Raw genomic sequence first — 12,444 nt, 5'->3', positions numbered from 1 at the left:
TCCCTTTCGCGAAATGCCCATTGCTCTACCAACTGAGCCAACGGACATGTAGTTTAGACAAACATGCGCGCAACAAGCGCACACACACACACGAACATAACAACACAACATACAATTCCAACAATCTGTTGTACTTCCAATGTTAAACTTGCTACAACCACCAGTGACGGCAAAAGCATTATAAAAGAGATATAGGGCAATACATGACATCAATAATCGTCTAGTGGTATCGTTAACTCGTAAAATCATGTTCATACCAAACCATTTTAAGTGTGTGTGTGGTCAGCTCAATAGATGTAAACAGGACGAGCAACAATATGTTCACGCTTAGTCCTTTCTAGCCACAACATGTCCCCATTGTCGGACACTGCCTCTTCTCACTGCCTCTCTGCACAGCCGAGGAAACACTAGGATTTTAGGTTAGCCAGTTGGTTTTTCAGTAGAAAGAGAAAAAATACACACATTACAGATTGCAAAGCCTAATGTTTCAGTGGTTGAGGTGTAGTAGCCAATTGAGTGCCACTCTTAATGCTCCCCAGTGATTTGTCTCAGGCACGACATCACATACCAGATCTGTGCAAGCTAAAAGTAACTTAATTCCCCCAAATGTCTACCAAGAGACGGTACAGCAATGTTCAAGTTGCTGAGAGAAACACAAAAATAGCAAACAAGGCTAATTATTGAGTAACAACAATCACTTATTATTCATATCAAATGACTAGCAACCAAAGTCGTTGGGGTGGGTCTTCTTTTCTAAAGAAAGGGTTATGGCCATCCATTTGATATTCAAGAATAAATGTACTGTTAATGAATAACTTGGCACGTTTTGTGTGTACCCAGTTCTTTTAAACAAACACACACATTTCACTTGAACCCTAAATCACAGTCTCCTTTCCACTCTGACTTCTAGCATTTGCATGACTAATCGCATGACCAACTGGCAAGTGTCTCTGACATTTTCAACCTCTCCCTGACCGAGTCTGTAATACCCACTTGTTTCAAGCAGACCACCATAGTCCCTGTGGCACAGAATGTGAAGGTAACCTGCCTAAATGACTACCGCCCCATAGCACTCACGTCAGTAGCCATGAAATGCTTTGAAAGGCTGGTCATGACGCACATCAACACCATTATCCCAGAAACCCTAGTGCCACTCCAATTAGCATACCGCCCCAACAGATCCACAGATGACGCAATCTCAATCTCACTCCACACTGCCCTTTCTCACCTGGACAAAAGGAACACTTATGTGAGAATGCTGTTCATTGACTACAGCTCAGCGTTCAACACCATAGTTCCCACAAAGCTCATCACTAAGCTAAGGAACCTGGGACTAAACACCTCCCTCTGTACCTGGATCCTGGACTTCCTGACAGGCCGCCCCCAGGTGGTAAGGGTAGGTAACAACACATCTGCCAAGCTGATCCTCAACACAGAAGCCCCTCAGGGGTAAGTGCTTTGTCCCCTCCTTTACTCCCTGTTCACCCACAACTGCGTGGCCAAACACGACTCCAACACCATCATTAACTTTGCTGACGACACAACAGTGGTAGACCTGATCACCGACAACGATGAGATGGCCTATAGGGAGGAGATCAGAGAACTGGCAGTGTGGTGCCAGGACAACAACCTCTCGCTGAATGTGAGAAAGACAAAGGAGCTGATCGTGGACTATAGGAAAAGGAGGGCTGAACAGGTCCCCATTAACATCGACGGGGCTGAAGTGGAGCGGATCGAGAGTTTCAAGTTCCTTGGTGTCCACATCACCAACGAACTATCATGGTCCAAACAKACCAAGACAGTTGTGAAGAGAGCACGAGAACACCTTTTCCCCCTCAGGAGACTGAKAAGATTTTGGCATGGGACCCCAGATCCTCAAAAAGTTACACAGCTGCACCATCGAGAGCATCCTGACCGGTTACATCACCGCCTGGTATGGCAACTGCTCGGCAACCGACTGTAAGGCGCTACAGAGGGTAGTGAGTTCGGCCCAATACATCACTGGGGCCAAGCTTCCTGCCATCTAGAACCTATATACTAGGCAGAGTCAGAGGAAGGCCCAAAGAATGTCATAGAATGTTCTCTCTGCTAACGCACGGCAAGCGGCACCGGAGTGCCAAGTCTAGTTCCAAAAGGATCCTCAACAGCTTCTACCCCCAAGCTATAAGACTGCTGAAAAATGTATCAAATGGCCACCCGGACTGTTTACATTGACCCCCCCCCCCTTTGTTTTTCCACTGCTGCTATTTGCTGTTTATTATCTTTGCATAGTCACTTTACCCCTACCTACATATACAAATTACCTTGACTAACCTGTAACCCTCACATTGACATTTCAGGTAAAGTGATACTAATACAATGTCACACTGTTTAGAAAATTTCAAAAAATCTTAATCGACACACAAATGCAGACAACCAAACAAACACACACACACACACACACACACACACACACAGACACAGACACACACACACACACACACACACCACACACACAACACACACGCACACACACACACACACAACACACACAACACACACACACACAGCACAGTGAAGTAAGTTGGTTATCTGAGAGGGATGGAGAAAGAGAGGAAGAAGAAAGAGATCTAAAACGGCTATTACGGTACGAAGGGGGCATATTCGTGGTGTCATTCTCTGTTCTGGCATGGCACATGTCAACTGTGTAACTATTTCCTCACACTACGACTATGACCTCATCCTGTCTATTGTCTGTGTGTGTGTGTGTGTGTGTGTGTGTGTGTAATACTCTCATTTGTCTTAGGTTTTTTTCTTCTCACACACCACACACACGCCACATGCACACGCAACAACGCACACACAAACGCACACACACCCACCCATTGCTATGAAACATCAGCCATACTCATAAACTACTGTACATTATTCCAGAACCACGTTTTTGCCCAGTGAATAAGTCAACATTTTCAATTACGTTATGGGTAGTAGTCAGCCTCATAGAAACCTAGTACCTTCACTGACAATAAGGCTATTCTGTTAAGGTAATCCTGTAATTGCACAATTAAACGATTACCGATTTTCTATATAAACTTTTCTACTAATTAGGGCAAGCTTAACCTACAATACACTGTGTAGAATACAACCACGCAGTTAGCTCAATTCTTTCAGTAGGATATTTAGCCTTCATTCGTTTACAGAGGCACCTACCACAACTCCAGACAAATACCTTGATATTGGTGAAATATGTAATCCTACCTGTCACTGTCGAAAAACTTATTTCAGGTCCGTCTGTCTCTATTTCAGTGCCAGATTCTATAGGTCCATCTGTTATGTAAGGAAAAACAATCATGAATTTGACAACATTCAGCACTGAGCGCGTTTTGAGGTGCATCCTTTAGGTGCATCATCACTTTCGAGTTAATTCTGAAGCACAAGACAACGCAACAGGTTTGATTGTTTATACATGCATTATCAACAACGTGTGTAAATGCAAAAGCTCGTTGACATTCCACACACGCTAAAACATCGCCTCAATTCTTCCATTAAAATGTAAACCAAGGATTCAAGATGATATTGCAAATTAAAATTGTACAGAATACAAGAGTGGACAAATAATAAGTAACCTACCTCAGTCACTAGGCTATTTGASACATTTGCGATCAGTTTTCTACCATCTTGACGAATGACGTCTTCCWCACTGATATTAATTAGCAAATAAAATGCAACAAGTGAGCAACATGTGCACCAATTTTGCGATACATGTGTTCCGCTTGAATGGTCCAACAGCACTCTTGACAAAAAAGTTGTTGATACAGGCTAATGAAATATTTTGACAACTCCAAAAAGATGGATAACTTCTCTCTCACACATACACGCCTTAGCGATGCGCATCTATAATTGAAGACAAGACTAAAAAGTAAGCGAGAGTTGTTGACTTCATTTGTCTAACTATCGCACTGTTGAAGCTAACTTGAAGCYGAGTTGTTGTTGAGCGGCTCTGTCAATCTCACGTTCATCTCATTTCAGGAACAGTAAACTGAACCAGTTCGGTCTCAGGGCTCCACCTGCTGAACCCATTACGATACTTCGCTCGTTTGTACGAGAGTGCGCGCGCACATCTCATCATATTGATCTACCTGTCTGACTCATGTCCACACATTGACACTGAATCGGCTCACTCTAAACACACACACATACACGTGATACAGAAACAGCACATTCAAGCAAACACACACTGGCACTCTCTCTCTCACACACACACACACATACACACACGCACATACACACACTGAATCTAGAGATTGCATTACGATAATAACGAATAGGCTATATCAAGGATGTGGTGTATTGTGTGGATGAAGAGGATTTCGAGTTTATACACACAAACAGATGCTCTGTCAGGTTGGATGGGGAGCGTCGCTACACAGCTATTTTCAGGTCTCCTTAGAGATGTTCGATCGGGTTCAAGTCCAGGCTCTGGCTTGGCCACTCAAGGACATTCAGAGACTTGTCCCGAAGCCACTCTTGCGTTGTCTTGGCTGTGTGCTTAGGGTCGTTGTCCTGTTGGAAGGTGAACCTTCGCCCCAGTCTGAAGACCTGAGAGCTCTGGAGCAGGTTTTCATCAAGAATCTCTCTGTACTTTGCTCTGTTCATCTTTGCCTTGATCCTGACTAGTCTCCCAGTCCCTGCTGCTGAAAAACATCCCCACAGCATGATGCTGCCACCACCATGCTTCACTGTAGGYATGTTGSCAGGTTTCCTCCAGACGTGACACTTGGCATTCAGGCCAAAGAGTTCAATCTTGGTTTCATCAGACCAGAGAATCTTGTTWATCATGGTCTGATAGTCTTTAGGTGCCTTTTGGCAAACTCCAAACGGGSTGTCATGTGCCTTTTACTGAGGAGTGACTTCATTCTGGACACTACCATAAAGGCCTGATTGGTGGAGTGCTGCAAAGATGCTTGTCCTTCTGGAAGGTTCTCCCATCTCCACAGAGGAACCTTAGAGCTCTGTCAGAATGACCATCAGGTTCTTGGTCACCTCCCTGACRAWGGCCCTTCTCCCCCCGATTGCTCAGTTTGGCGGCCAGCTCTAGGAAGAGTCTTGGTGGTTCCAAAATTCTTCCATTTAAGAATGATYGAGGCCACTGTGTTCTTGGGGACCTTCAATGCTGCAGAAATGTTTTGCTACCCTCCCCCAGATCTGTGCCTCAACACAATCCTGTCTCAGAGCTCTACAGACAATTCCTTCGACCTCATGGCTTGGTTTTTGCTCTGACATGCACTGTCAACTGTGGGACCTTATATAGACAGGCATGTGCCTTTCCAAATCATGTCCAATSAATTMAATTTACCACAGGTGGACTCCAATCAACTTGAATAAACATCTCAAGCATGATCAATGGAACAAGATGCACCTGAYCTCAATTTCGAGTCTTATAACAAAGGGTCTGAATACTTATGTAAATAAGGTATTTCAGTTTTTTATTTGTAATACATTTGCATACATTTCTAAAAACCTGTTTTCGCTTTGTCATTATGGGGTATCATGTGTAGACTGCTGAGGATTTTTATTTATTTAATCCATTTTAGAATAAGGCTGTAACATAACAAAATGTTGAAAAAGTCAAGGGGTCTGGATACTTTCTGAAGGTACTGTAAAAAAAAAAATCACAAAAGTTGTGCACTGGGCCTTTAATAGTCTGGTATTAGCAGACCGATAAAGCAGTCTACAGTGCGGGCAAAAACTCCTCCCACCCCAAACTACTTTCCGTGGCAATGACAAGCACATATCCTAAATTAGAARTGGGGCCACAGTCAAACTCATGATTTAGGGCTGAACACCCTCGCCAAGAAGACCAGAGAGACACTAGCTGTGTTGTATTCTGGTTTTGATAAACTCGTTGATATCACTTTGTTTTTAGTAGAATTGTAATTTCCCTTCAGATGAATTTAGGAGAGACGAAGTGTAAACGGTTCCAGACTGGGTGACATGATCCCAAAAGATGAACTGATCTAATTTGAGTCTTGGTATTTGGTTTAATCCCCCTTGCCTGGCTACCCTTCCACATCGCTCCGGCCAAACGCCACACACGTTTCTTCTCCATGATGAGTCTGGACTTGATCCCCTCCCTGTAAACTTCTTGAATGCGAACACATTCAAACCGTTTTGATTGATCCCAGAAACTGATGGGTTGGGCTAGAGCCTAAAGTGGTGTTTCGGAAATAGTAATTGGTTTGATTGGTTAGAGACGATCCAATCGCTGATGACTTGTTTTGTAGCAGAAAGGAGAAAGGACTTCTACAATGGCAGTCTCAGACTGAATGTATGTAGAGATAGATAGAGTAGTGGAATTAAATTGATTATGAGTCGTCAAGCAATAATCCCCCTATTTGACCCTTGAAGTGGATCGTCCCAAATAATGTTAGAGTTATCTCCATGGACCGGCCCAACAGCATATTTTGTAGACAGGGTGGATTTGGTTTCTTCGGGACAGAGCTAAGGAGTGGCTGCTGATCTGACCGAGAATGACCAGGATTGTGAGAGCTGTGACTGTGGAACAATGGAGGCTCCTCAGAGGAGGAAGGGGAGGACCATTATCCTCAGTGAATTTCATAAAAATAAAAATAAAGAAATGTTAAAAAAGTTATCCTTTTTAGATAAAACTATACTAAATATATTCACATCCCCAAATAATTGATTAAAACACACTGTTTTGAAATGAAGGTCTACAGTACCCTCAACAGTACTGTAGGCTAGCACCGTGGTGATGCCGGAGGASAGCATGCAACAATTTAAATGATTTTGCTGAGTTACAGTTCATATAAGGAAATTAGTCAATTGAAAAAAWTCATTTGGCCCCTAATCTACGTATTTCACATGACTGGGCAGGGGTGCATCCATGGGTGGGCCTGGGAGGGCATAGGCCAACCCACTTGAGAGCCAGGCTCACCCACTGGGGAGCCAGGACCAGCCAATCAGAATGAGTTTTTCCTCACATAAGGATTATTACAGACAGAAATACTCCTCAGTTTCATCAGCAGTCTGGGTGGCTGGTCTCAGATGATCCCYCAGGTGAAGAAGCCAGATGTGGAGGTCCTGGGCTGGTGTGGTTACACGTGGTCTGCGGTTGTGAGGCCGGTTAGACGTACTGCCATATTCTCTAATACGACGTTGGAGGCAGCTTATGGTAGAGAAAAGAACATTCAATTCTCTGGCAACAGCTTTGGTGGACATTCCTGAAGTCAACATGCCAATTGCACACCCCCTCAAAAATTGAGACATCTGTGGCATTGTGTTGTGTGACAAAACTGCACATTTTGATATGCCACACCTATCAGGTGGATGGATTGTCTTGGCAAAGGAGAAATGCTCACTAGCAGGGATGTAAACAAATTTGTGCACATGGAACATTTCTGGGATCTTTAAATTTCAGCTCATGAAACATGGGACCAACACTTTATATGTTGCGTTTATATTTTTGTTTAGTATCGTGCTGAAAGCATAAGCTACAGCTAGTACTGCAGTGCATAACACATGGTGAGTAGTTGACTCAAAGAGAGAAAGACAATAGTTGAACAGTTTTTAACAAATTAATTTKTTCAAAAGGAAGGAGAAGCAAGAGAGAGAGAGCTAGCTAATTTTACTTTCACTTACTTAGCTAGCAAATGCAGCTAGCTAGTTAGTTTAGCCTACTCAAACATCCGGCTCAAACAGAGAGGGATGCTATGTTACCTAGCTGGCTATGACTATCCAACACTAATGTATTAATTTATTGCCACCGGGGCCCACCGGTGTAACTGCTAAACTGCTTGCTAACTGTACACTGTACAGCATGATTGTAGCGGGTTTCAAATGAGTTAGTTCTAGTAGCTATGTTGTTGACTTGATGTTAGCTAATATGGTGACAATGWTGTAGGCTGTGTGTAGAGGTTATGATATGAAGGTTTGGCTTGGAAAGTTTTTTTTACCTGCTCACAGACAGCTGATGTTTTGTGCACTGAAGTCCACAAGCAAAGGGAAAAGGTGAGAGGAGGAGATTGCGTAGATGTGAGAAGGAATTATACAACGATCTGGCTGCTATGAAAGTGAACTATGTTTGTATCTGGCTGCTATGAAAGGGGAACTATGGTTTTACTGCGCTGCTATGAAAGTGAACTGTGTTTGTATTATGGCTGCTATGAAATGGAAATATGTTTGTATCTGGCTGCTATGAAAGGGAACTATGTTTGTATCTGGCTGCTATGAAAGGGAACTATGTTTGTATCTGGCTGCTATGAAAGTGAACTATGTTTGTATCTGGCTGCTATGATAAGGGAACTGTGTTTGTAATCTGGCTTGGCTATGACAAGTGAACTATGGTTTGTATCTGGCTGCTATGAAAGGGAACTATGTTTGTATCTGGCTGCTATGAAAGGGAACTATGTTTGTATCTGGCTGCTATGAAAGGGAACAATGTTTGCGTGTGATCAAGGGTGTATTCATTCCGCTGATTCTGTTGAAAACGTTTCTTAAACGGAAGCAAACGGAACAAAATGGGGATAAACATACCTGAATTTGTCCAATATAAACTCTTGTTTACAACTGTTGGACTAATGATTACACCCTAGATCAGCTAGATAGATGCATGCAAGATTGTTCAAGGCGGTATTGAATGTGTCAATGTCTGTTACCTTGATTACTCAAATTTCTCTCGACCTGTGCACCTACGTMGTAAACTTTCATACAMAGGCTAGGTTGTAGGAACCTCATGATGGGTATAGGGAAAATTCTATCCCTGGGTGGCCATCCTCGCATTGAGAGGCACAGGCTGTGTTCCCCACCCTCCATCTATCTATCTCAGTCTCTCTCTCCCTGTCTATTCTATTTTTATCTGTTCTGTTAAGTTCTGGAATTAGGGGAGCACCCCCTGATAAATCACTACTTAATTATTTGTTTTCTTTTGGGGGGGGGGGGGTCTCCTCCAAATTAGTGCACTAGGCCTTTATCACTCCTGTATGAGCAGAGCACCCCCGCCCCAAATCATCAACCAAAGGCTAAATCTGTCAGTCTATCTGTCTCTCTCTGTGAGTGTGCATGCATTTGTTATGTGTGTGGGCACGCTGATCAGAACAGCGTGTAAGTGCGGCGAACCATGTCCAACACGTCTCCCGTGCCCTCTGTGTGTAATCACGGCCTCTGAGTAATGACTGCTGTGTCACTGAGTGGAACTGGGAATCTTTTCCAATGGCAAGGCAGTGTCGTGACTTGACTTTAACATTAATCTGATGGCTGTTATTTATCTAATCAACTATGTATAATTGTGACCCGATTAAATTAATCATGTAACAATTAACTAACTAGGATCTGGGGCAGCACGAGAGCGGTTCTTTAAAGAGTTACCATCTCCTGAATTAAACTCTAAAGGTCTTTACCTATCACATCTATAAACAGTCAATTTATTAATCATAACCTCGTATCATATCATCATTCTGAACAGTCATATCCTCATTGCATCTGCAAAAACCAGAGCCTTATGATTAAGTATTACACAAATTGGTTAATTATTTATTTACTAGCTAATTAAATGGTAACACAGGACCAACACACTTAATACGTTAAAAACAGGTCCCTAGCAGAATGACAACAATATGGCTGCTTGTTACAGAAGACATGGGGAGGGCGAGAGAGAGAGGGACAGAGACACTTAGCAATGGTACTGTCATGACGTTGGCCTGAGTGGGGGAGGTTTATGACCCCCATAAATGCCTTTCCCCTTTTTCCTCTCTCTACTCTACCGATGTGACTATTAAAAATCCCTTGGTTAACATTGAGAGAGAGTCTGGTGACCTCAAAAGATGGGAATGGAACCATATTTCGATAATCCAACCAGCTGAAAATATGCGTTGGTACTAAATTAATATGATGCCAGATCAGTTGGCGTCTGAGACATTATTACTGATGATAGGACGACATAAACTGTATCTTGGAAAGTCTACACATTCTAGTTATCAGATACACATGGATTTGTTGTGCAATTTAAATGTTTAAATATTAAACTATTTGTGAAAAGATTACATGTAATTTTAGCTTCCAAATGAAAGAATTGGGGTTTCATGAGTGAACTATGCTCAACTCAGTGGCCCTGCCCATGTGAACAGACATTGGTTATAAACTATGAAACACGCCCTTCTCTCCCCTCCTATATAAAGCCCTTGACGAAAATGTAACTTTCTGTTCCTAMGACGTTAGAGCGACAGTCTTACGTTAAAAGGGCTCAGATAATAAGCTGTTCCAAGGACGTGTGGACTTGAGGTCCCCACGTTGAAAGGACAAAGACCACCTACAGAACTAAGCCAACCTTAGAGAACCTAACGAAATTAGCATCGAATTTCAATGTGAAGGTGACGACCTACACCCCGGAAGGATGAATTTCGACTATACCAGCCAGAATATAGCATGATCTTAAAAGTATGGCAACTTGGCATGAACTTTGAACTCTTATTCACTCCAGACGGACAGGGTATCCATTCTACCACGGTCCAGTTCACCACTAGACATTCTTCAGAGGACCAGAGATCCATAAAGGACAAACCGGCCTTCTATCTACCGAAGCGCAGCTCAGAGTAAAGATTTATTGCATTATTTAGAATGCATAAGATTCTGTATTTACGATAGCATAGCTTCTCCCTTTGTTACTCAGTCTTCCCGCTCTTTCACTCAAACCCAACCCCCTCTCTTTGTGTAACCAGCCATCGTATCTGTTCCGTCCACCAGGGACGTTTTCTTTATGACATAATTTGTAATCAATGTATGATCCATTCTGTGTGATTATTTAGGTATTTAGTAAATAAATAATTAAACCAAATTTTGTATTGCTGATTCAACTTGTTAGCCAGGGTTCGTGAAGATAACCAAGAATTGACCACTTTCAGATGAGACTAAACAAGGTGACGATTAAATATTGACTGCTATTGATGTAAAAGATTACCAGCTCTTTAAGAGTTTATTCGGAAGATAACAGCTCTATAAACATTATTTTGTGGTGCCCCGACTTTCTAGTTAATTATCTTACAGAGAAATTATTTTATAGAATAGCATGTCATATCACTTAATCCGGCATAGCCAAAGACACGACAGTACATTTAGAAACTACTGTCACTCATAGTAATCCTATACTTTGCACATGAACCGCCGCCCATTTGGAGTAAGAAATCATGAATGCATTTCGTGAAATGCCTTGGTTCGCCGTGTATKTCTCRCGGAACCGGGCCGKCTTGGAAAGGGGGTTGGGCCGTTTRGCGGCACGCTTGTAAGGCTCTGATTGTKCAAAAATGGTTCCAWCAAGTCTTCTACTGTTGTTCTTCTCTGTAGTTGTCTGGTATCCGGTGACTTATCGTGTAGTCCTGAACAGAACTACAGAGTTGATTTTCCTTCCATTCGCTCCTGAAGATGCCTCTTTGTAGATAGGCTAGCCAGCTGTGTCGTTGGTTCCCAGTGGGGTGATGAAAGTAGCATAATATGATGGTTTGAGCAGAGTAGTAGAATGGTCCTACTTAAATTAGCTTTTCTAGATTTACTTAGGACAGCTAATCAGCCGTACCAGTGATTGTCCGGGAGGTGAGTTTATCGTCTCTACCTCGTGTTGAGATTCAGAGTTCAGACCACTTTAAACGTGCAGCTGCAGCTCAATGCTTTTCTGGTCTAATATGTTCATTCTTAACCCACCAATTTATTCAATTTGTTCGAAATGGGCGGTTCCGTCAGGCTGACACGCTCTCTGACCTCACCCAGGGGCATGACTTGTCACTATGCAAAGTTTATTTAAAACAATTATCTCTTATGGCTCCTAAAATCACATCCCTCTCTTCACAAAAAACATTAATCATTTTTRATATTACGTGCACAACGCATAGGATGAGTTAGAGTTTTGGCGGGAAAAGTCTCTTGAAACAAAGGCACATTCCTTTGGGGAATTTGGAGAGGGAGACCTGAATCTTCTACCTTGATTTACAACAGGGCGTGAGTTGTTAACCCCCTCTACACCCTGTAACAACCCCCCCAAAAAGAGAGAGATTCTCTTTAATACACATTAAGTGAATTCGTCCAGATTTTTTTGCTCCCCTAAAATGGGGGACTACATAACAAAAGTGCTGTAATTTTCTAAACAGTTCCCCGATTTAAGCTGACAGTCTGAACTTTAACCTCATAGTCATTGTATATTTCAAATTCAAACATGGAATATAGAGCCAAACGAAGAAACACAGAGCCGTCTTGTCATTTTACATTTTCAATGAGGAATTTTACCTCACTTTTTCTGCTGTGTTAGCATTGTTACGGTATTGACATTCACACATTGTTACGTGTATCGACATTCACACATTGTTACGGTATCGACATTCACACATTGTTACGGTATCGACATTCACACATTGTTACGGTATTGACATTTCACACATTGCTCACATGTTTACGGGTTTGACG

General features: G+C 42.5%; 1 long non-coding RNA gene across 1 annotated transcript in view; it reads right to left on the bottom strand.

Moving 5' to 3' along the window:
- LOC111969619 (uncharacterized) overlaps positions 1 to 3,974 on the bottom strand; it is a 20,528-nt gene extending 16,554 nt beyond the window's left edge. Inside the window, exons 1-2 of the long non-coding RNA XR_002878025.2 lie at positions 3,610 to 3,974; positions 3,238 to 3,306 (exon numbers count right to left, since the gene is read on the bottom strand). This is a non-coding gene — a long non-coding RNA (uncharacterized lncRNA). The remainder of the gene's footprint in view (positions 1 to 3,237; positions 3,307 to 3,609) is intronic.
- Positions 3,975 to 12,444: the final 8,470 nt, after the last annotated feature.

The sequence above is a fragment of the Salvelinus sp. IW2-2015 genome, linkage group LG11 (genome assembly GCF_002910315.2).
Source record: "Salvelinus sp. IW2-2015 linkage group LG11, ASM291031v2, whole genome shotgun sequence".
NCBI lineage: Eukaryota > Metazoa > Chordata > Actinopteri > Salmoniformes > Salmonidae > Salvelinus > Salvelinus sp. IW2-2015.
The sequence above is the reverse complement of the archived record's forward strand: the minus strand, read 5'-3'. Positions and strand labels throughout refer to the sequence as shown.